This window comes from Megalobrama amblycephala, linkage group LG4 (assembly GCF_018812025.1).
Source record: "Megalobrama amblycephala isolate DHTTF-2021 linkage group LG4, ASM1881202v1, whole genome shotgun sequence".
In the NCBI taxonomy this organism is placed as follows: Eukaryota; Metazoa; Chordata; class Actinopteri; order Cypriniformes; family Xenocyprididae; genus Megalobrama; species Megalobrama amblycephala.
The window spans coordinates 11638668-11659864 of record NC_063047.1 but is presented as its reverse complement, the minus strand read 5'-3'; the positions used below and the strand labels follow the sequence as shown (position 1 = coordinate 11659864).

General features: G+C 37.2%; 1 long non-coding RNA gene across 1 annotated transcript; it reads left to right on the top strand.

Annotated features, from left to right (window-relative positions):
• The first annotated feature begins 4254 nt into the window (after nt 1-4254).
• Nucleotides 4255-7202, top strand: LOC125266660. Its single transcript, XR_007184527.1, has 4 exons — nt 4255-4352; nt 5174-5190; nt 5489-5667; nt 7103-7202. It is a non-coding gene; the product is annotated as an uncharacterized LOC125266660 (long non-coding RNA).
• Nucleotides 7203-21197: the final 13995 nt, after the last annotated feature.

Here is a 21197-nt window from a genome sequence, read left to right as displayed (position 1 = left end):
GGTGTGTCACATAAAAAGCAATGACGCGTCACCATGGAAACCATAAAGTGATACGTTCTAAATAACGGTCGCTTCAAAAAACTCACGCTGGGGGGTCAGCCAGAATATTTAAAACTTACGTGTGAAAGGGTTAAATGATCTGTGCCTTTGTTGTCATAGTGAAAAAACTTTGTGGGTGGATCAAAAGAATTGCACTTTTTTCTTTTTTTCCTGTTGTGCCCTGGTGCTGACAAGAGAGAAAACCACAACCTGCTCTCTACCCACACTGGACATTTAGAGGTTTGTGCAGTCATAGTCATACTGATGATTTGTCATGATTTGTTGAAATGCCAACTTGTCTCAAACTGTCTGAAGCGTGAACACAAATGTTAATAAACGTCATTCATCTGAGTATGACAGAGATAGCGGTGAAAGGTGAAAAGCTGCAACAGAAAATAACCCCTAACCGTACCCACACGACAGACAGCTTTAGCAACCAATGATGAAGACCTTTCTCCACGCCCCTACCTTTTGGCACACCCATTACTCCAACCTACAGATAACCATACTTGGAGAATCTTAATTTATCATTCTTAAATAGTAGCCTATGTTACATAATACTTCTAGACACTAGAGGGAGGAGTTGGACAAAAAATTTGGATGTATATGTATACAGATATATATATATATATATATATATATATATATATATATATATATATATATATATATATATATATATATATATATATACAGTGCCCATCATGAATATTGGGAGACAGTAAAGACAAAAATGCTTTCCCCTGATAAACTCCTTGATTGATCTGGCAGTGTGTTACGTGTCATTGTCCTGTTGCAATATCAAGCACGTCTCTATGAGTCTGGTGTTTTTTCTTGAACATTGGTAGCCAATATGGTTTTGTACACTTCCGAATGCATTCTGCTGCCGCTGTCATACATTAAGTCATCAATGAAGATGAGTAAGCTCGTTCCAGAGGCAGCAATGCATGCCCATGCCATGACACTACCTCCACCATGCTTTTCAGATGAGGTTGTATGCTTAGAATCATCTGCAATTTCTTTTTTTTCCTCCACACATTTGCTTTCCCATCAGTTTGATAAAGGTTAATCTTCTGTCTCGTCTCTCCATAAAACTCTGTTCTATAACTCTTATGGCTCATCTCTGTGTTTTTTTGCAAACTCTAATCTGACTTTTCTATTTATCGTGCTGATCAGAGTTTTGCATCTTGCTGTGTAGCCTCTGTAATTCTGCTGTCTCCTGCAAACAGTAGATTGTGAGACCATCACCCCAGCTTTCTGGAGGTTGTTGGTGATTTCACTGACACTTATTTTAGGGTTCTTTTTCACAGCTTTTATGATTTGTCTGTCATTAACTGCTGTTTTTCCTCTTCCGACCTGGTCATTGTTGGTTGCTGAAATCGCCGGTGGTTTTTTTTCCCGAAAAACACTCAAAACACATCCAAAACCGGAAAGAGCTTTGTGATTGACTGTACAAATAGCTTTGACACAAAACCTGAGGTATATATTTGAAGACCGCCGAAAGCTACAGAAAAAAGAAGCAAATGGATCACTGTAATTCACAGAAACAACTTGACTTCAGCATAAACATGGATTTGCAGTAATCATTTTGTGTCAAATTGTTGGATTTTGAGGTAAAATCATACCGTATATATTGTATTGTTATATGTTGACAACTCATCAATTAAATATTTTCCATCTTATATTCTGCATAATTGGGTGTTTTTAAATAAACAACACTGACAAAAACTATACTATAAAACTATATATGTTTTAAGGCTGGACAATATGACGATAAATTGATATAATACGCAGATTTAAACCTAACGTTACCAATATTGTAGTTATATAAAATATTCACAGGCAGATTTGCTTACGTGTCTCCCCGCCCTGCTGAAAAAAACAATAGAAACCATTACAGAAATTGTAATGGTTTTAATGGTTTTAAAGGGAACTGTATTGGTTTTAATGGAAACTGTAATGGTCCTAGTGGGTCTGTATGGGTAATTTGCTTTTTTCTATTGGTGGCAAGTTTTGCTTATTTGCCTGTATTGGTTTTAATGGAAAATTTAATGGTCCAAGTGGGTTTCTATTGGTAATTTGCCTTCTTCTATTGGTAGCATATTTTGCCTATTGGATACCATTAAGGACCAATAGAACATCTTTGGCAACCTATAGATTACACGTTGGTATCTACTCGACACCAGTATGAACCATTAGAACTCCAATAAATTGAGTGGTTTCTTTAGTTTGATTTAATGATGTACATATACACAATTTTTAGGTTAGATGCAGATTTATTTATTTTTACAATTATTGCAACACAACAAAATAGATTAAATATGACACACAAACTAAATTGTTTAAATTGTTTAATGGTATTAAGCTTATCCTTATGTAATATGTAGAAATTATACTGTTAAATATATGTATTGTTTAATAGAATTCACACAAAATTGTTCATTCATATAAGTCATGTAGGTCATATTAGATCATATTCATAGGTCATATTTGTCCCATTTTCCCAAATGCAGAATGTTTTCTGTGATGGATAGGTTTAGGGGTAGGGTTAGTGTAGGTGGATAGAATATACAATTTTTACAGTATAAAAACCATTATGTATATGGAAAGTCCCCATAAAACATGAAAGCACAACGTGTTTGTTTGCGTGTGTACAAAAATAACATAACGATATCCAGAAATCAATTTTAATTTATCAACATAGAACTCAAGTTTAATTTGATTTCATCCTTTTCCCACTAAGTGTGGGTTTTCTGTGGGGCTGTGTGGGCAAGAGCAAACTCTTTGGGGCCCCATGAAAACCCACACAGGCCCCCAGTTGGTTAGCCCATGTGGGGCCCTTAGCTCCGGGGCCCATAGCAGGTTTACTGTGGGCAACCCCCCATGTTCACAGCACAGTACAAGTTAAATCATTATTTTATGATTAAATGCTCAAGGCACAGGGTTAATCAAACTATTTTTAACAATCTAGTAAAATGTCACCAATGTCATTACATTCAATTGCCCATCCCATAACTAAAACTGCACACAGTCAACAAGATAGTAAGACAAGTACTGTCTTTACCTGTTTGTAGCTGCTCCCAGACCAATAAAGTCAGACTGAGACAACTGTGTGTGTGTGTGTGTGTGTGTATATATATATACACACACCATACATTCAAAAGTGTGGGGTCAGTAAGATTTTTTAATGTTTTAAAAGAAGTATCTTCTGCTCACCAAGCCTGCATTTATTTGATTAAAAATACAAACAAAAACAGTAATATTGTGAAATATTATTCCAATTTAAAACAGCTGTTTTCTATGTCATTATACAGTAAAGTGTAATTTATTCTGTGATGCAAAGCTGAATTTTCAGCATCATTACTTCAGTCTTCAGTGTCACATGATCCTTCAGAAATCAATCTAATATGATGATGTGATGCTCAAGAAACATTTATGATTATTATCAATGTTGAAAACAGTTATTTACATTTTTATTTCATGATGCTATGATGAATAGAAAGTTCAAAAGAACAGCATTTGTCTGAAATCTAAATCTTTTGTAACATTAAACACTACCGTTCAAAAGTTTGGGGTTAGTAAGAATTTTATTTTTATTTTTAGGGGATAGAAATAAAATTAATCAGTACTTTTATTCATCAAGGATGAGTTAAACTGATCAAAAGTTACAGTAAAGACAATTATAATGTTAGAAAATATTCTATTTTAAATAAATGCTGTTCTTTTGAACTTTCTATTCATCGAAGAATTAAAAAAAAAAAAAATGTACACAACTGTTTTCAACATTGATAATAATAATGAATGTTTCTTGAGTATCAAATCATCATATTAGAATGATTTCTGAAGGATCATGTGACGCTGAAGACTGGAGCAATGATGCTGAAAATTCAGCTTTGATCACAGGAATAAATTAGTTTCAAATATATTAAAATAGAAAACAGTCATTTTAAATTGTCATAATATTTCACAATATTACTGTATTTTTTTTATTTTATTGTTTTTATCAAATAAATGCAGCCTTGGTGAGCAGAAGAGGCTTCTTTTAAAAACATTAAAAAATCTTACTGACCCCAAACTTTTGAACGGTAGTGTGTATATATATATATATATATATATATATATATATATATATATATATATATGCACACACAATATTAATTTATTTTTCTGAAATGGCAATAAATAAATAAATAAATAAATAAATAAATATAAATTATTAATAATATGACATCACGTGATTAATTCTAACCAATGAGACTGCTGGAACAGCATCCATGAACTGTCATTCCGGAATCGACTGGTACCGCAAACAGGTAAGCTTTTTATATTTCTATAGTAATTTCTGAGTTTTCTATTAAAATTAGTGTAACAGGTCGAAATGGTAATGAATTAATTAATTGGAATTAAATTACACCCGCTTTAGTGGTTTATCTGATGAGTAAGTTATATTATTTAGCTTGCTGCGTTTAAATTATAACGGTTATAACGGTCGACTAGCCGCTCGGACAATTCATTTTCTGGTAATCTGAGGTAAAATACTTTAAAAACCGCATTAATTCATTACCTTGAATTGTTTTACATCCATTTCGGTGTTAATTTGATTTATTATTGTTTTTCCGTTGCTGTTTTTACGCGATGTCTCGACCGAGCTAGCCATGATGGCCGGGCTGAGTTGTATCTTTGTATTAAAGTTTTAAACAGCGACGTAAATACAATAACTAAGCTGCACACCCTTATTAAATCTCGTTACATAAGCTACGGTCATATTACTATCATGTTATCGTGACCTAAAAATAACAGATTTTACAATAACTTTGTACGTATTGTCTCACGCACAAGCTGGCGCGTGCACGCGCGGGGACAGAGAGTGAAAGAGAGAGAGAGGACTCATTGGCCTATATTCACCCGAAAAGATAACTGTCAAATTAAATCAACCATCTGTAATATTTAATTAATTATGAAAAGATATAACTGAAGTAAAACATTTAGGCCATGAAATAAATCACTAAAATATTAATATAATAGTTTCTCTTGAATGTGTACATTTAATCAGCACGTTCATCCATACAGAGCAATATTTGACTGATACATTAATTTTTGTTTCTTTTTCTCCCTCTTCCTTGTGTGTAATCAGATCATTGGTTCTGCCCTGTAAGTACTGTTTGACTCAGTCACACATTCTCAGTTTTTGCATTGTAGATTTGTCATGCACATTTACAAAAACTTTCTTTGCATCATATAACTGTATTTTCATGAAGATTTTGCTTATGTTATCTGTTAATATTTCGGGTGTCATTTTTTAAAAATGAGATGATCCTCACTTAAATGGCAAATACTGTATTTTTCAGTACAGTGGTGTACATTCTCAGATGTTATTATACATATTCATGAATACAATTTTTAAACTGGCTTTATACCATTAAATGTTGTTTGTCCTCTCTCTTTTCAGTATTTATTGCCATCTAGTCCTGTTTGCAGAATTAACTGTGGCTCCAGCCATTAAGCAGACCTGAACCAGTTGATGAAGGTCTTCAGGATCACCAGAAACTACAGGCAGGTGTGTGAGAAAGTTGGAGCTACATACTGCGGGACGTTGGTCCTCCATGACCAGGACTGGACACCACTGTTGTAAGTGATCAATCTAGCAGTCAATCTGATTCTCTGAAAGTCATGTTCATAACATATTGTAGGTGATCTCAGCTCTGGCCCTCGAGAACCACTGTCCTGCAGACTTTAACACCAAACCTGGTCCAATATACCTGGGGCCGTATTCACAAAATGTTTTATCTTACAACTAAAAGTTCTCCTAAATAGCAGTAAAAATTCTCAGGTAAGAGTTTTCACTTAAAGGATTAGTCCACTTTTAACTCCTGATAATTTACTCACCCCCATGTCATCCAAGATGTCCATGTCTTTCATTCTTCAGTCGAAAAGAAATTAAGGTTTTTGATGAAAACATTCCAGGATTTTTTTCCATATAGTAGACTTCAATGGACACCAAACAGTTGAAGGTCAAAATTAGTTTCATTGCAGCTTCAAATTATTCTACATGATCCCATACAAGAAATAATGGTCTTATCTAGAGAAACCATCACTCATTTTCTAAAAAAAAAAAAAAAAACAATTTTATACATTTTAACCATAAATGCTCATCTTGAAGTAGCCCTGCGTTCCATTCGGAAGGGCTCATCCCTATGCCCTTATTCCTTTCAGATGGTTTCCCCTTCGGAGTGAGAGCTTCGAAGGGATGAAGGGTGTAGGGGTAAAAAAAACCTCTTTTTTTGGAATGCACTTCTGCGTCATCTTAACGAGACAATCAAGGAGGAGTAGATTGTGCAAGCGGCGCCCTTTGTTTAACGTTAGTTTATTTATAGGGGTGTAACGATACGTTCAGGTCACGATACGATACGTATCACGATATTTTGAACAAAATGAAACTGAAATTCAAACAAGATTTATTAAAAAAACATGAACAAATTTCACTAATTTTCCTTGTTGTACATCACATTTCAATAAAATAAATAAATATAACATTTTAATAACCTGTATTCAAATTAACAGTTGAATAGGGCTGTCTGTCACTGAAAAAAAATGTTAAATTTAACGTATCGTATCGTGAACTCCGTATCGAGATACGTACCGTATCGTGACCTGAGCGTATCGTTACACCCCTACTGATTAGACAAATATGTTGAGGCGGCAGCTCTCGCGAGTGGGTGTGGTTTCAGCGCTGACAGCGCAATTTCTTATCCCGCCCCAACCTGACCCGCGGGGTTCGAGGGTTATGAGACGACCCGCGCATCACTAACCTACAACTGGAGAAGGTTAACAGATGACTGTCATGCTATGAACCTGACATGACTAATGGATAAAATTCAAGATCTTGAATCTGCTCAAAGTGCACCCAAATATGTTGGATGAAATAATGAAGTTTGGTCAACAACTATGTTCTTGCAACTTCTTTGAGAGTCCCATATAAATATATAATGTATGGATAATCTCATGTACTGGTAATGTGGTTTAAGAGGTACATTGTCCTAATGAATTCTCCTCCTTTTTGCAGGTCTAAGCCAGCCACAGCGGATACAGTGAAGCCACAAACACAGTTCATAGTTCTTGTATTTCTATTACACATTAAATAATAAAAAATATCATGTTAATAATTTTTGTCAGATGTTTATTTCCAGCTGGGTTTAGTAAAAAAGATGGTCTTGATCCAAGTATAATTTTGATTTCAGTTTCATGTTCTTAATTCTTTGCAAAACACAATCTGAACAGTTAGCTATTGAAAAGTTGGTGTGCAGTTCATATAAATTAAAATTATATATTCTTGAGGGTTTTTTTTAAGCCACAAGGAGAAAACAAGTGTATAATTGTAGTAATAATTTAAATTATTTAATTAATCAATGGCCAACGTAACTACGACGTCGCATGCCAGTAATTTCATTACCTTCAGATTACCATCTCACAACGTCGTCAGTACGACCCCCTAACGTTATAAGATTACCAAGGACGTTCCAGATACGTACTCAATTCGTAATATATTGGTAATTCCATGACTTACTAACGTAACTACAACGTTGTATGCCCGTTATATTATTACCATCAAATTACCATATCACAACGTCGTCAGTACGATCTACTAACGTTATAAGAAAACCAAGGACGTTCCAGATACGTACTCTATTCGTAATATAATGGTCATTCCATGACTTACTGGCAACATTACAGCAAGGTCATGTGCTGGTAATTTCATTACCATCATTTACACGTTATTTATATGTTATTATTGCCAGAATTTGCCATTTAAAATGTGTAATTAAACGTCAGACACAAGACTGAAATGTCCCTTAAGAAAAAAAAATGTTTCTTTTCACCAAGTCAGAATATGGATAACTGCTTTTTATATATGGTGACGTGACATACAGCGCGCGCCTCCACAAATGGAGTGCGCGCCGCGCGCACAGTATGTTGACAAGAGAGTAAAGTTAATTTTTCTGAGAGAAGAAATTATTTTTCCGAGGTGACAACGAATAAATGGCTTTTATAAAAATGTATAAAGTTAATTTTGGAAAGACGCAAAACCTTTTTTTATTGTTATGTTTACGTTAGTGCTGGTGGCCGTTAGAGTTGCCAACCATGGCAACCGGGAAAACATTCAAGCTGCTGGAGAGGACAGCGTCGACGTTTCTCCGTGTTTCTCGTCAGTTTTATAGCAATAAAGTTCAACAACTGCGTCAGATTGGCTAAGTAACATTACCTACAGTCTACCTTAAGTACTTTATGTTAATATTTTTACCTCTGTGATTGAACGTCTGAAATATATGTTGGCATTGGCAACATGTTAAGCTAGCATAGCATATGTTTTTAATGATACTGAGTGCAAAACGTCTTGAATGCTTTTATTTTATGTTTCGCTGTAGGCGATATGTTTTTATTTATAGTTTGGGTGTATTTCATTATTTTTATTTGGATTTTTGTTCATGTTCTGCGTGTTTTTCAAAATAAATGAATTGAATTCATTTTGAGCTCTGCATTCATTGTTCACAGCTGTTGTAATAGCCTTTAAATTAGTTTGGGCAAATGAGGACATAAATTAGGTTAAACTACTGCATGTCCGCCCATAGAAAAATAAATAAATATAAAAATTACCAACTGATTACCAACACACAACTATTGATACACAATGTTGCCACGACGTCACAGTAACTGGCAACGTCACAAAGTTACATTGTGGCAACGTATCCGGGAATTTCACTTTTCCGGTTGCCACAACGTAACTAGTTACGTCGCCACGACGAAAGTTTGGTCACCAAATTACGTTGCCGTTACGTAACAGTCACGTATTTTGGTTAGCTGGGATATTATCACTCCCTCCGTGAAATAAACGACGCCATGGTTCTGGATACTGATGGATTTCTTGCCTTTCTCATTCTTTTCTCCGCTATCACGTTCACCGTCAATGAAATCCACCGTCAAATTCACATATAACCAAGAGGGAATGAGTTCTTGAAATACCCCGATCAAAATACAAAAATGAAAACATCCTTTCTTCTTTGCAACTTCTTCGTAACTTTAAATCCACATGCAGAGATATTAACTTCTCACCAAAAGTCTGTTTTTTCCCGTTGCACCTTTCAAAAATGTCTGTGTGTGACGCATATGTACTTTAGTTCCTACTTAACATAAGCACTCAATATGCATGAATTAATTTAAACAAACATAACAAAAACATGTTAAAACGACAGAAATAATATGTATGTAAATTATAGAACATATTAATTGAAAGAAATATGTACGGCAGTTATACTCCCACCAAATGACAATTTTGTCATTTCACCTCACAATTTCAACAATTTCACACCTTAATTTCAACCATACTGTATGCCTTTACCTTACAGTAACCTAAACTGGCAACAATAATATTTATTCTGCTTCAAGCAGTAAAACTGTCTTCTGTACAGGCCTATCAAGGTAGACTGGCTTGGAAACGCGTCTTCCCTGGCTGTCTAAGGTTGAGTCACTAATTAGCAGTTTCACTTTTCGAACCTTTCCATCAGGACTCGGATACACTTCTGTCACTCTTGCCAATCTCCATTGATTACGTGGCGAACTGTCTTCCTGCAGAATGACAATGTCGTTGACCTTTGTATTTTTCTTCTCTTTTTGCCATATTTGTCTTTGTTGAAGATTAAGGAGATACTCCTTCTTCCACCTTGTCCAAAATTAATTTGCCAAGAACTGCACCTGGCACCATCTCTTGCGCAAGTATAGATCCTGACTCACAAATTCACCTGGAGGCGGGAATATTATGTTTGACTTCACCATAAGAATATGATTGGGCATGACGTGAGAGGTTCAGGACTTGTTGGGTCATTTAAATGCTCAACTGTCAGTGGTCTGCTATTAATAATAGCCATCACTTCGTACAGAAAGGTTCTGAGTGAGGCACTGTCAAGTCGTTTAGCAGACTGGTCAAGGATTGTGGTTAAGATGCTTCTGATCGTTCTAATCTGCCTCTCCCATACGCCGCCCATGTGGCTTGATGATGGGAAGTTCATTATGAATTCACATCCATATTCCTTCAACTGTTCAGGATTTAACCTTTTCATTGCGTTCATGAACTCTCCTCTTGCACCTAAGAAGTTTGTGCCTTGATCACATCTTAACTGTCTTACATGTCCACGTATTGCAATGAATATTCGTAATGCATTGATAAAGGCATCTGTAGTGAGATCATCAAGCATTTCAATATGTATGGCTCTAGAGCACATACAAGTGAAAATGAGACCATATTTCTTCAGTTCCTTCCTTGCTTCCTTCACATAAAATGGTCCAAAGCAATCAATGCCACAATACGTAAAAGGAGGTGTCATTTCCATTCTTTCCTCTGGCAAGTCCGCCATTTTTGGATCTTGTGTGTTCCTTCTGTACTTTCTGCATGTTGTGCACTTGTAGATATGCGAGGCAACTGCACTGCTGCATCCTGTGATCCATATTCCATTGGATCGAAATTCATTGGCAGTTATTCCTCTTCCTTGATGATGCACCTTTTCATGGTAGTGCTTAAGAAGCAACGATGATACATGACTCTTATTTGGTACAATAGCAGGATGCTTGACATGCGGATGAAGAACAGATCTTGTCAAACGTCCTCCAACCCTAAGCACACCATGCTCATCTACAAAAGGACTCAGTTTATGTAGTTTGTTAACTTTGTCTTTGGGTTTTACATCCTTGCCTTGCTTTATACCTTTGATTTCACTGCTGAATGCTTCCTTCTGAGCCAACTTGATTATGAACAGCTCTGCTTCCTTTCTTTCCTCAACACTTGTAGCTCCACTTACTTTATCTTTGATGCCCTTGATCTGTTTAGCATGGCGCTTTAAAAGAGCAATAGCCTTGACAGCTCTTTTCCAGTCAGAGAACTTTGTTAGGCGGTCTAACAATGACCTATCCTCCCTCGCTTTGGTGTTGAGCACCAGGGTCTTTTTAAGTTCCGGATCATCATCGTAGACCTTTCCCACCATAACTTCTCCTTTGGGTAGCTCTCTTTCCCATAAAAAATCTGGGCCAGTGAACCAATTTGAAGCAAGAAGCTGATCTGCGGAGAGATCTCTCGACGCATGATCTGCAGGATTATCTTCAGACCTTACAAAGTGCCATTGTGCAGGATCTGTAATGGACTTGATTCTTTGGATTCTGTTCGCTACAAACACTTGAAACCATCTGGCATCATTGTTTATATAGCCAAGGACGACCTTGGAGTCAGCCCAAAAATGTTCTTGAAGATCCTCTATTTCAAGCTCATTTCTGAGCATTACACTTGTTCTTGCTGCTACAACTGCAGCCAACAACTCAAGACGTGGCACTGTGGTTACCTTGGTAGGAGCAACCCATGCTTTTCCCATGACTAGCGTGCAGTGAACATTTCCTTTAATGTCGACCGCTCTGAGGTAAGTACACTCCCCATAATCGATGACACTTGCATCAGAGAAGTGGTGAAGTTCGTACTGCTTTACCTCCTTGAAGTTATCTGGGCTATAACACCTTCTGATTCTCACATTAGATAAGTTTTGAAGATCTTTTAGCCACACTTCCCACTGTACTCTTAGCTCTTGTGGGAGTGGCTCGTCCCAAGTTACTTTGTCTCTACACAGTTGTTGTAAGATCTGCTTTCCACTGAGAATAAAAGGCGCTACGAACCCCAATGGATCGTAGATTGAAGCCACTGTAGAAAGTACTCCTCTTCTGGTATTTGGGTGTTGCTTTCACTCTGAACTGGAAGTCATCAGAGGATACACACCATTGAACGCCAAGAGCTCTTTCCATGAGTGGCTCTCCCAAAGCCATGTCCATGTCTTTGACACTTTCAGCACATTCATCCTTCGGTATCGATTTCAATACCTCCTTGCTGTTGGAAATGAACTTGTGTAGTCTAAGCTTGCCTGTGCTGCAAAGATCTCTTGCTTCCTTAATCAGCTGAATTGCTTCAGCTTCAGATGTTGCGCACACCAGTCCATCATCAACATAAAAATTTCTTCGGATGAACTTAGCAGTGCTTGAGTTAAATTTATCCTGACCTTGAGTAGCTAGATGTTGGAGTCCAAAATTGGCACATCCAGGGGAGGACGCTGCCCAAAATAGGTGGACCTTCATCCTAAAAATTGAGGGTGGAGACTCTAGATCACCGTTCTCCCACTATAGAACCTTAGGTAGTCTTGGTGCTCAGGCCTTACATGGAACTGGTGAAACATTTTTTCCACATCACACATTATGGCAATCGGGCCTTTGCGAAACCTGCAAAGGACTCCCACCAAGGTGTTTGTGAGCTCTGGACCAGTAAGGAGTTGGTCATTCAGTGACGTTTCTTGGAACCTTGCTGAGAAATCAAAGACCACTCGTATCTTTCCAGGCTTTTGGGGGTGGTATATGCCATGGTGGGGAATATACCAGACTGGTTGATTGTCAACCTCATCTTCAGGGACCTTTTCTGCGTGGCCAAGAGCAATGATATCTTCCATAAACCCCAAGTAGTCAGTACAGTACTGCTGGTCTCTCCTAAGCTTTCGTTTCAATGACATTAGTCGTTGAACAGCACATGATTTATTATTTGGTAGACTTGGTTTATCTTGTTTGAAAGGTAAGGGCATCTCAAAATGGCCATCTTGCTTCTGTCTGATTCCCTCTTTCAGTTTAGCCAAGAAGTTAAGATCTTCTTGAGAAAAAGTTGTCTCTTCTTGACCTCTCTCATTGAAATCAGATTCCAATATCTTAATTATGTCATCTGGATTGACCATTTCACTGACCTTTGTATTGCAAACATAGTGGACTTCTCCTTTAAGCTTGACCATTGTACTCACTTCAGGCATTACTTGCTTCACAATGATATGGTGACTTACTCCAATTGCATCACCGTAGTGTTCACCTGGATCGCCATAACTCACTATGCTCCATCCTAAGTCGGTCTTCTGAGCAAATGGCTGGCCTTCCTCTCCACAAATGACTTCTCGTGGCATTAGAGCTTGTGGGCAATTATACCCAATCAACAAACCAATTTCACAATCCTTTTGAGGCGCGATGTGATCAGCAAGATGCTCCAAATGAGGCCATGCCTTTGCTGTTTCAGGCAGTGGGATGTGTGTGCGATTAGCCGGGATGAAATCATGAGTGTAAACTGTTGGCACTGTTAACTTCTTGGAGGAAAAGAGTCCCCTTATTTGCAGGCTATTAAGTCTTTTACAATGAATGATTGTTCCCTTTGATGACATGATGACACAAGTGAAGTTTTAACTTCACTTGTTCAGTGTTTGTACCAAGAACATCTACCACTTCATCAAGAATGAAAGAAGAATCACTCTGTGTATCTAACAGAGCATAAACGAGAACTTCCTTGTCTGGATCACTTGGCATTGACACATAGACAGGTACTATTGCAGAAGTCTGTGCACTATTAGCATCTTGTACAACTCTGTTAGAGGTTGTTTCCTTTGTGACTTGTGGTGGAGCTGTTTCTTTAGATTGTTCTTTCCTTAGTTCTATGTTCTTTCCTTAGTTCTATGTTCCCGTTTGAACGTTCTTCGTGCAGGCACGTGGGGTGCTTCTTTGAGCATGAATCACAGACCATCCGGTTACTGCAGCTCTTAGACTGGTGGCCAGGGTTCAAACAGCCGAAGCACAGTTTTTCACTTTGCATAAATTTTATGCGCTCAGCAACTGGCTTCTCTCTTAATTTGTAGCACTTGTGTAAGCTATGCCCTGATTTTTTACAAAACACACACATAACTATTTTCCTTTCAGTGGTGTTTGTTGTGAAGATCTTGGCACCAACGGTTTGGTTCTTGGAAGTTGAAATGTTGTGGTCCCTCATTTTTGACTTATCAGATTCACTTTCACTTTGCCGTAATGCATGGAAGGATGTAATGGGGTTGCAAGCGATGCTCGCCTCCATTGAAAGGAACGTCACAAAATAACTGAAGCTTGGGAAACTTCCGTGTTCAAGTTGATATTGTGTGGCCTGTCGGTTCCATCCAGAACTTAACCAGTCAGGTAACTTAGCAGCAAGTTTTTGATTCTCAATTCCATCATTAAAAATGTAGAGACTGTCATTGTTAGCCACAGCACTTTCACAGCTGCGTAAAAGATCCACAAATTTTCTCAACTCAGCACTCTCTCTTGAAGCTATTTTTGGCCATGAATGTACTTTGTCTCTCAAAGCCTTGGCAATTACAAAGGGTTGGCCATATCTTTCATTGAGCAGGCTCCATGCTGCATTGTATGAATCTTCTGAACCAGACAGAAAATAATCTTCTATGGCTTCTCTAGCAGCTCCTCCGACATATTTTTGAAGGAAGAAGACTTTCTCTGCAGTAGGTATATTCTTTTTCTCTATAAGTGTCTGAAAGGATGATTTCCAATGATTAAACTTGAGTGGATCTCCACAAAAAATTGAAGGCTCTGGAATGGGTAGCCTGTTTGCTGTCATAGCTTCAGCTAAGACCTTCACCAGCTCTCGCATGTCGTTTTGGTGTTCACTTTTTGGAATCACATTTCTGAACAGTTGTGGATGCTGATCAGCAATACTCGCTTGATTCAGTATCTGCATATCTGTAGGCAACTCCATCTCACATTTTTGTGGTACAAAGTCTTGTGTTGGATAGAACTAATTTGCATTGTAAACTTGAAGCTTTGCTTTGGCTGCATTAAGCCTTTTTAACTCTTCCAAACACTCGAGTTCTCTTTTCAAATTTTCCACTGACCTTTTTCTTTCAGCATTCTCTTCACACTGTTTCTTTAACAGAGCAGCCTCTCGTCTCTCTCTTTCTATCTTGCCTTAAATTTCTTCCTTTTCTCTTTGAAGACGGCGAGTAGATGCAGCTGCTTCTTGGTCTGCAACTATCAACTTATCCTCAGCTTCAAGCCTTTGGAGTTCTGCATGGTGGCCTTCTTGCTCACACATAATTTTCAATACAGCCTGTGTATGTGCATACTCAGCAACAGCTTCTTGTCTTTTGGATGAGGATACAGCAGAGTGAATGGAATTAGACTTTGTATTACTGCTCTGAAATGAAACACTGGAAGTTGAAGATGCAAATACAGATGAAGCATCAGGCCAAATAATCTCCTCCTCATTTCCTTGAATTTGAGACTGTGCATGTGCGGATGCACATCTTGCGTCTCATCTCATGAGCTGGGCTGTCAATTTTTCTGTATTCATCATAAACATTATTCAGCTCTAATTCTTCTCTTTGAATACCTTTAATGTGTTCTTGGAGGATATCACTGGGATCTTGTTTCATTATGGATTTTTTAGCCACAGTCAAAACTTTCCAGCGTTCAAGTGAAGTAATAATCCTTTCACTTTTACCTTCTGAAATTCCCTTCCCTTTTCTGTTAATGTTCGATCTCTTTCACTTCTACGAGGCTCTGCAGGCTGTACTGTTTGTTGTACAAAGGTAGACTTCTCTGATTTTTGTTTTCTTTCACTTGTTTGGGACATCTTACTTATCTGGAAATTGCCTGTACACACTAAATTTTAGCTGCGTAGTTTACAGCAGAATTATCATTTGTTCTTCTCTTTCTGAAGTGAACGATCAAATTAAATTAATTTAATGTCCTTTAAATCAGCACTTCAATTTAAGCAAACAATGTAAAGGCTTGGTAATATTGTATGGTTGATTACACTTGACAAAATTCTTATGACCACACTTTAGTGAAAATACTTAGAAGAAAAACTCTTCAAAATACTGAAATGTATATATCAGCTTGCTCAAAAGTGCACAAATAATTCCTTTTCAAGTTATCACTTATTTCAATAAACTATATCAATAAATTTCCTGTACACTATTTCAACCACAGTTATTATTATTAAGGTTTCACACAGTTCCTTGTAGTGCTCAATCTTATTGTCACCTTTCAGTACACAAGCTTTAGTGTCTGCCTTATGGACGTCTTAATGAAACACTGATGAACTGCAAGTCCTTAACGCTAAATGTGGGCTTATCTGTGTGAAGTTACATCTCTTCTTGCCGAGTTGTGACACAGCAGGTCCGGGCCGGGCAAGAGCAGGTTCGGGAACGTTGGCGCAGGTCCGAGTTTGACTATCACTCCCTCCGGGAAATAAACAACGCCATGGTTCTGGATATTGATGGATTTATTGCCTTTCTCATTCTTTTCTCCGCTATCATGTTCACCGTCAATGAAATCCACCGTCAAATTCACATACCTCGCTGGCTGCATATAACCAAGAGGGAATGAGTTCTTGAAATACCCCAATCAAAATACAAAAATGAAAAACATCTTTTCTTCTTTACAACTTCTTTGTAACTTTAAATCCACATGCAGAGATATTAACTTCTCACCAAAAGTCCGTTTTTTTCCCGTTGCACCTTTCAAAAATGTCTGTGTGTGACGCATATGTAGCTACTTTAGTTCCTACTTAACATAAGCACTCAATATGCATGAATTAATTTAAACAAACATAACAAAAACATGTTAAAATGACAGAAATAATATGTATGTAAATTATAGAACATATTAATTGAAAGAAATATGTACGCCAGTTATACATATAAATGTCAGGAAACACGATTCCTGGCTGCATGCAATATTCATGGATTAGGTTTATTTGACAAGTTGTAAGGAACACATTCAATTCCAACCTTTAGTGTAATTTGTCAGTTTTACTCGCGTTTTCGCAGTTTCCTCTATTAAATCCAGTCACGCAGCAGCTTCTTTTGCCACTCAGTCCAGCTGAGGGAGCGCGCTTTCGGCGGGAAAGTGACGTCGATGCATACCCTCTATAGGGAGCGCAATTGACAATGAAAGCTGAGGAGACTTAAACACTGTAAGCTGATGAGTTGACTTATCTGTTTTGATATGCTGTTGTTATTAGAGATATTTAGATGGATTCAGAGGCTTTTTAGTACAGATGCACCGACTGCAATCTTTCTTGTTAGTGTGATCGGCCGATACCTATTTTTTGCTGGTTCTGATTTTCTTTCTAACTATATACAAAAAAAATCTACTTTTCTTCAGTGCAGTTTTATTTTCATTAAAAAAAAACAAGTAAAAGTCAGTAATAAAATATAAACAGCTCAAATAAATGCAATAGAATAAAGAGCTATGAAACTAAGTTTTTCGGGTTAACTGGGTTTTTATTCAGGTAAGAAATACTACAGAAATTAAAGTAATCAAATGTAAAATAACACATTGTGTTATTTTGCATTGGTTACCTTAGTAGTCTTTATTGCAAATAATTCTTACTATTAAAGTTATACAAAGTATTCAGTCAAGAGCAGAAAGTGATTTTCTTTGTCTTTTGTTCTTTGATTAACATGACAAACAGCAGCAGGAATATTGGACTGCTGTCCCTTTAAGAGTCTATGAACGGTGTTCAACGGACGCAATACTGTTACACACAACATGAGTTCACTTTCTTAGCTATTTAACGATTAAAAACTAGCAGTGTTTATCTGTGTACTCGCCAAGATTGCCTGTGCCGCTGGTTTTGACATACTTTTGTATGTATTTGACAGTTTAAGCGCAGGAAGGCGCTTATTTTGGTACTTGTGAGTGACTCTGTTTGATTTCTGTCTCTGTTTGACACTGAGCGTGGCTTGTTCGCTTCACTTATACAGACCAGTGGTGCGCGCGCTTTTGGTGTGAGCGCGAAACCTGCGGCAATGACTAAAATTATGCGCAGGACAAGCACTACTTAACCGGAGCGAATGAGACGAGAGAGAGAGAGAGAGAGAGAGAGAGAGAGAGAGAGAGAGGAGGCGCCCGCGCGGGTGTGTGTCACTTCACCGTGACAGAGAAGAGAGCGAGAACGGTCCAGGGCTGGGTTTCCCAATAACGATGTATCTTAGCTCTTAAGAGCGCTTTCTACGTGCGAGGTTACGAACGTTCGCAGCAATTCCACGTGCGTTTCCCAAAAATGCCCTTAACATGAACGCGCGAGAACGCGTTCTACGTGCTACTTAAGAGTCGCTGTCCGTTTCTCAAGTGCTGAATATTACCTTATAAAATCGTATCCTTTAACGTTTAATCTAATAATCGTCACCTGATGTGGTTTAGAATAAATAAATAAATAAATATAGATACCTTTCAAAAAGATTAAATTAATGTTCTTCTGGAGGAGGTAGAGCTAAACAAAGATATATATATATAGTTCAGCAACATCAATGCAGGTGGAGCCCCCCCCTGGCAAGACCATCAGACTGAGGGAGAAAACGTCACTTCAGAACTAGTAACGAAGGAACGTTTCAAAACTCAAGTTGTCAGTTGAACCAAGCCTCCGTTACTAACTCTAAAACGTCACTTTAGAACTAGTAACGAAGGAACGTTGAGTCGCTTCATTGAAACACATTGAATTTTGTACAGTATTAGAGAGAGCGAGAGAGAGAGAGAGAGAGAGAGAGAGAGAGAGAGAGAGTAGGCTATTACCTGTCTGGTATATTGCATTACATTCATTCTTCAAGTCGATGTCTATAATATTATATCCTTTATACAAGTCCGTTTGAATGTCCGCTGAGGAAAGCGATCTTTGTATTTGTCCTTTTCCGTAACATCCATTACACCACAGCGCTAAAACAACTTCCTTTTGCAAAAGTTCCTTTCAATTTAAAAGTCTCTTGTGCTTCACTGACTCATTCTCCTGTAAAGTGTTGCCGCCATCTAATGGCGTATTAATGTAATGTTCACTCAATCCATATTACTTAATGGACATCTTTATATAAAATCATATTTATTAACAATAATATTTAGAACAACAAATAAGCACAACTGTACAGTTCAGTCAAACATAAAGCACTAGTAAAAAATTAGGTCACCATTTACGCTTGTATGTGGGTTTTACAAATATTTAACGAATGAAAAGGATTTTAAAGAGCTTGTGACAAAACCTCCTAACTCCATTGGATCCTCAAACTGTCAATCAAGCCTCATTAATCTGCCTCACCTCCTGAATAAAGTGCGCACGCAGTTTGGACATCTCCTCTGTGCAATGCAAAGGTAAATAAAGATCTGTTGAAAAAAAATTGTAAAGCGTTTTCTTTACTCAAAAAAACCATATGTTTATAAAGTTTAATGTTTTACGTATTACATAGCGGAGAAGAGTCTGATATGTCCCGTCTAGTTGTAGCCAATGTGCTATAAGGATGTAACGTAACGTTTATTATTATCAAATTTAATATAGCACAATTCGACTTGCTCTGGAACAAATAATAGATTAATAAGACCTAAGATTGCCCGTTCTATGTACTCAAATTGAATTATGTCTCATGTTTAACCACTATAAGAGCCAGCGGCAAATCCCCGAGGCATTGGCCGAGATGAAGCTGTTCTCCGGCGGTTACAGAAGCACTGAACGGCCGCTGACCCACTCGAGCTCGCATCTCCGAAAACGTCAAATGGTGAAATGGGCGCTGTTATTAAATATGAGTCACATATTTCAGGTCTAAACAACTACATTCTCGCCTAAAAAACTATTAAAACTACAGTTCGTGGTACAAGAAGTAGTATTTGTAAAAATTACGGTTGATTTGATCGGCCGCCATAACGGTCACTTCAAGCGGAGTGATACAAACGGTGAAAAGGCAGTAGGAGTGCTGTTATCACTGAAATATCGCATGGCTATCAGCCAATCAGATTCGAGAACCAGACAGAACTGTTGTATAAATTATATATATATATATATATATATATATATATATATGTATGTATATACACACACACACACACAGTCAAACCACAATTTATTCAGACACCTTGAACATTTCATTTATTATTAAAGATTATTCACTATAGTTTTTTTTTTTTTTTTTTTTTTTTTTAAATGGTAGTAAAATATGACAAGATCTTAAATAACACTTTAGCAAAACATGGTCAGGTCAAAGTGTCTAAATTTTTGGTTCCAAATTTCTATAAATTTTGCTGGTAGTCCACTGTATGAAGAATTTTGGGCATAATATGCCACAGTTTACTTTATTTTGTCATTCTCACTTAACTACAGTGTCTATATTTAAATTAATTATAGTGTATATATGTGTGTGTGTGTGTGTGTGTGTGTGTGTGTGAAATCAATCAAACTGTGATTCAGTGTTTTTGAAGTTAATATCTAAACTTGTTTATGTTTTAAAATTTAGTTTATAGTTGAAAAAAGTCAGTCACTTCAGAAACACTTGGAAGAACTCCTATAGTATTTCATAGAGCTTTAGGCCTTGGGTGGTAGGCCTAATATAAAGCCTATATAAAGGGTATATAGGGTGACAGTAGTATAAATTATGTACTTCATCTAGCCAATTTCTACAGGTGTACAGACAAATTTTTTATTGCAGACATGTTTTATCAGCACTATTTATGACATCATGTGTATTTTTTTTTTTTTTTTCTTCCCTTTCTTTTCATATTAAACAACAAAGAGTATTTAAGAGGAATACAGTCAAAACCTTAGCTGTTATACACATTGCACTTGAATAAAGGTGTAATCTGCCGGTTGTCCTGTAGGTGACCTCATAACTCTATCTTCTTATGATGCACTTAGGACTTTACGATTACTCCAGAGCACTCGTAGATCTACGATCATTTTCAAGTGCTACTTAAGTTACGATGCTTTTGGGAAACAGACCTTAATATTAAGATCACTCGTACGATCGTTTTTACGATCAACTTAGGCTTACGATGCTTTTGGGAAACGCAGCCCAGGTATCATTCGTTCATTTATTGTTTTTAGTTTCACATAGGAAAACGAAAAAAACGAGAAAACAACTCCTTTTTTCTTTTTCTCTTTTTTTTAGTAAAACGAAAAAACAAGAAAACAACTCCTTTTTTAAATTATGACTTTTTGGTTTTCCCGTTCTTGCCAGTGCCCAAGGAAGTCGACCGGAAGTTGAAGTCGGCCGCGTGCCGCCATCTTGTAGCAGAACTTCACTTGCGTTAACCATCCCATTGACTCCCATTCATTTTGGCGTCACTTTGACAGCAAATAACTTTACATCTGAGGCGTTTAAAGACTCAATTTGTCCATTATTTATTTCTAAAGATACACGACAATGTATAAAGGGCTCCATTACCTTCTATGTTACATTATGGCCCCGTAGAAACAGTTTTTGTAAAAATAGGCTAACGATTGCGTCATAACCACTCAACTCTCTGTC